Source organism: Thunnus thynnus, chromosome 9 (assembly GCF_963924715.1).
Source record: "Thunnus thynnus chromosome 9, fThuThy2.1, whole genome shotgun sequence".
Taxonomy (NCBI): Eukaryota; Metazoa; Chordata; class Actinopteri; order Scombriformes; family Scombridae; genus Thunnus; species Thunnus thynnus.
Genome location: NC_089525.1, coordinates 11,351,029 through 11,356,424, shown reverse-complemented (window position 1 = coordinate 11,356,424; position 5,396 = coordinate 11,351,029).

Below are 5,396 nucleotides of genomic sequence, written 5' to 3'. Positions count from 1 at the left end.
CCCTGTCAGTAACCCACCCCCACTCCGAACAGCCCACCCCCCCCCCTCCACCCGCATGCTCCCCACCACACCACTTACCCCAATTTTCCCAATAAAGTCACACAGCTCAGCCAACCACTGCCCTCAGGCCAGCATCTAGCCTGGGACATGCACAAACACTCTGAGGGGCAGAGGCTTAGTACTAAAAAAGGACCCCACCACACACACACACACATATACATACACACACACACACCTTTCATTTCCTCTCCCCACTCCTCATCCTGGTGTTGGCACACTATCATATGAAATAGTATCACATTGACCGGAGAGCAATATTTTGATTAGCGCGTTCTCGTATAGTTTCTATCTCATGCTCCACAATTCATTTCAAATCCACATATCAATATATTGGTGGCAGTAATATGATGTAAAAGGTAGCAGTCTGTCAATTTTCTTTTGGTGTCTTGGGGGCAGCACAACAAGCTTTAACCACAAAATATCACCACCATATACAGTTGATGTGGCAATTACTAGCAAACAGCTGTTTCTTTATACATCCAGCAGATTCAGAGCAACATTAATTTGTCTTTGGAGTTGTGTTTCTGGCGCTGGTTTGTTAGATGCTCCACTATGTTCACCAGGTAGCTGTTTCTGCTGTTTGGTGCTGGGTAGCTAGTTTGCAGTTGGTTTATCAGAGCTGCGGGAATCAAAACAATAAAGTTGTGGGCTGTAAAACCAAAACCATTAGCTGAAAGATGCCAAAATGTTCCATATAGCTGAGGGGAACTGCAGAGTCAGGTAATGGTGCTCTATGAGTTAGTCACTATGAGTAACACGTTCTCTATGAGTAACGCAGCACTTCGGTCAGCTTGTGCTATATAAATAAACTTGACGTGACTTGACTTGACATTACACATAGTAATTTGATCAACTGTTAATGTAAAATATTAATAAGTGGAGCTTTAAGGATGCATTTTGGTGTAAACAAAAGAGTGAAAACAAAACTCAAGAGCTCACCATTAAGAATAAAATGATCAAATAGTGTAACTGTAGGTTCAATATGAAAACCAACTATAACTGTTGAGTAAGTCATCTACATTTTAATAAATGACATTGTGTTCATTTGCTCACAAAGATAAATGTCTATTACACCTCTATTTCTTGTAAAAAACTGTAATTTTCCTTTATGTTTCTATACTTTCCTACAGGCTCATCATTTTATCTCCCTACATACTCCTAAGACATCTAACCGTACTTTATCACTCGACCTTTTCCCCACAGCTTTGATTCCCTTCAGCCTTGTATTGTTTTCTCAAGGCCTAAATCCATCCAATCTTGCGAGTCTCTTCCAATGTTTGGCACTGATGAGCAGCACGGCGTGTGTGCGAGGGTAGCACGGATATGGATGTCCGTGTTTCATGTTTTTGATCCAATTGTTGTGGAATCCTATTCAGTCTGTGACACATGTGCTGTTAAGATGAGAAATAGCGAGCCCATAAAAGTTGTGCGTCACATCCCACGCAATGCAAGCCGTATAGGCACGAGGTCTGGCTGTGCCGTGCGGGGGAGAGCTTGCAGTGCACGAAAAGCTCATGTCTCACACCAAGCTCTGTGCTGCAGGCCCACATACACTAATTAGACCTGATATACAGCCTGATGTGTGCTGATTGAAAGCAGGCTCATCTAACTCAGGACAGGGTCCTGTTGCACTGCTGTGGAACGCCGGAGGGTGTCATTTTGTTTCCAGGCGCTGGTCTAAGGTCAGTTTCATGGTCTCCAAACAAATTTCTTTGGTAGTGATTTAGAGAGGGTAAACTGATGCGGATCTATGGGTATTATGCACCAACTTATTGACGGTGTAAAGGGATGTGGTGGTTTGCGCTCTTGCGAGTCTCTGCAGCTCACAACCAGCTGTCCATGTGGCGACAGCTTCAGCTTCACGCAGAAATGAGTGGCATGCACCAGGCAGCACAGGCCACGGCACCATGCCAACCATGCCAGACACTCCCTCACTGCCTCATGCAGCATGTGCCCTGTGCTGGATGTGCTATGCTATAGTGTCTTGCTTGAGGAATGATAACAGAGAAACAGATCTACCTTTCATTAATTTGTCATACAGTTTGTGTCTGACCTGAGCGAAATGTTCGTGGAGGAAGACAGTCTCCTTTACCTGTTTTTTCCAGGCAACACTCTTCAGCTATACTCTCTGCCTCTGTCTTATAAAATGGATCACTGGTGAGGCATTGAGATGGCAGGACAATTACCCAAAGAGCTGTTTTCACTGGAACTGCAATCAAGCATCTGGAAGACTCAGCCATCTACAATCAGGCTTTTAGCCAAAGCTTTACTATTTTCTATTGAGACAGTTAATGTATTCATTGTTGTTGAGCAGATTTTTTGTTTAGGTGTGGATTCCATTAGGGATGTTATATAAAGTTGGACTCTTTATTCACTATAGCAGGACAATCCAATGGATCTGTGTGGAGAATGCTCTCAGTGACCTCCTGCAGTTTCACTTCAATTATATGAAAAAAAAAAAAGAAAATACTGGGACAGTTTAACAGCTCAGACCAACAGCATTTACGTAGAGAACAGCCATCCATGATTTCACAGCTGGTTTGCAATTGCAGAGTAATTATAGATTAAGAAAACATGACTTGTGTCAATGAAATAATGGCAGCCCATTGACAAATATGCCTTCAGCAGCCCAACACCTGGTGAAAGACCAATTGTTAGGTTTAACAGCATGCCAGCTTTAAAAGAACACAGTGGGTACACTGGGTTCATTTTTACAATATTTGTCTTCATAATGAACCGAAATTTCTCTTGGGGACGGGGACCTGCCATTTGTACCAAGCTTAAACAAATTATGTTCCAATAACTTGTTCAATGACCCAGAGGTGATTTGACCCTCCTTCAACTCGCACACTATTAGTCAAAATATCACATTTCTGTTTCTTTTGTGAGGACAGTATGTACAATCACAGAGAGCCCAGCAGAGTTTCTGACTGGACTGATTAATTTCTAATCACGCATAACACTAGCACTGGCACAATAGATTCCCAAACACAAGGGCAGTAAATCTGTGTGACTACTATACAGGTGGGTTGGCCAGTCACCAACCCCACATCCCCTCCAGCCACCCTGCCAAACAGAACATCATGAATGTGTAGTGAGCCCAAGCTGTGTTCAGCAAACTATTGAAAACACATTTGTGTAATTATTCATACAGTTCTCTATTATTCATACTTTGACATCTTTATCTCTGTTGGAGGTGTATTAAAGGGGATGTATCACGCACATTTCCAGGTCTATATTTATATTGTGGGGCTCTACTGCTATATCATTGCATGATTTACACAATCTGACGTCATCAGGAGGAGGAAGTAGAGGTAACTTTGCAAACAAAGCACTCAGAGCCGGCTGAGGCCTTGGCGTTTGACTTTCAGGGAGCATTTTTACATCCATTCACCTCAAGTTTTGGACTTTTGGCTATGTTTAGCATAGACATCTGACATCATAACAGTATAAAAATAACAAAAAATCACAAAAAGCATGAAATGTCCTCTTTGAGGTTGTAGGAGGGAATACAACCTTTTAAATGTGAATACATTTTGGTGCTTTCAACATCTTAAAGTTGAATACTGTGTGTGTATAATACCACATGGTCTTTAATAATACAGTAAAGTATACTATGCAATTGTGGTGACTGTGTGCAGTTTTGCTGGCTATCATATAAGAAATGTACAATATTTTGCACTAAAGGCAAGTGACACAAGCTGTGATATGTGTGCGTGTGATGACTTTTGTAGGCAACTGCCAATTTCAGATTTGGAAATTCAAAACAGTGTGATGACACGATTTCACACTCATTGAGGTCAAAAGGACAAAATGCCTTATATATAGCCTTAATCACATTAAAAGTATGTCGCCAAAGATTTGTTGCAGTTGCTTAACTTGTGGCACCATTTTATTTGCAATCATGTGGTTTCCTCTTATCAATTCAGACATTTAGGGATTTTAATTGTGTTTATTTTGCAATCTGTCTGGTGTGAATTGCAACGTCCAGAATGCAACTGGGGCATATCCCAGTCTTATTTCATATATAGCGCACAGTGGCAGCCATCACACACATCCCCACCATGAATTATGTTTTCATCTCATTATCTCTGCACTTTTTCCTCTTTCCAACTACCAGATGTCGTATGGAATGACCTAAGATCCAACTGAGAGACACAAGTCTGGTGTTAGAATATGCTGATTCAGCTATACCTCATTATACTGTGTTTGAAAAAGATCAGGCTCCGTTACTGACAGAGGATAAATGCAGGAGAGATGCATGATGGGGGACGTTGGTTTGTCCCGCGATTTAGCTACCAGTTGGAACTGCTTACAGCGGCACTGATTCACTTATAAAAGTCATTTCAGTAGCGCCAGCTGAAGCCAGCAGTAATGATGAGTTGCAGTATGCCAACCACATGGTGGACGCTGCCTCTCTAGTGGCCTCCTCAGACCTCAGACTGTCTGTACAGAGATACACCTTGCTGTTTGAGTGGAGTGTGTCAGAAAGCAGGAGAGAAAAAGAATTTAGTCATTTTTAATCCTTTAATCAAACAAACTTTTTCTCTCTGCACATGCACATGTACATGCATATACGTGGGTGCATGTATATCCATGCACCCATGATTCATATAAAGAGAGATGTAGCAGATATAACTATACCCCACAGGTGATGTTTATGGTTTGATAGTTGATTCTAAGTGTGTTGTTAGTTTTTGTTCTTTCTCTCCATCCAGCTCTCTTCTTCCTGTCTCTCTCCTCCTCCTCCTCCATCCCTTTTCTGTCTCCCACTTAAAGCTGCCTCTCCTCTCTGTTGACAGCTTTGCTCTGCTGAAAAAAAGAAGCAGAATTACTGAGTAAAAGGGAAAAAGAGAGCAAATAACAGCTCTTAGAATGTTTGGATTGTGAAACCAGAACATTAGTACAAACCATAATGGCTGGCCCAGAGAGCTCAGCGCCTCTCCAGAACTTCACTCTCACAGGCAATGATGTAACGCCAGCCATTTCATATGAAGCATTCGCTTGTTGCACTCCTCAAAGTCTATTTATACCTTCTTCGTCTACTCAAAATAAAGCAGCCTATGTTAGGCTGATGCCCTTTAAATAGCCTGTTTGTTTAAGCTGAGGGAATTAGAATATAACTTTATGGTGCTGATAGCTTACTATAATTCTGGAAAACCTTGAATTGCTTAGTGTCTGCAAAGTAGAAAAAGATGTGAGCTATTTATCACATAAATGATGAAAAGAAGAACTTTTTTATGTCACAGGACCTTGCCTGTTAGTGTCCTGTGCTAAGATATCTATAATTGACTGAATTAGTGGACATAAAATACAAGTGACTCACGCCACTGGCA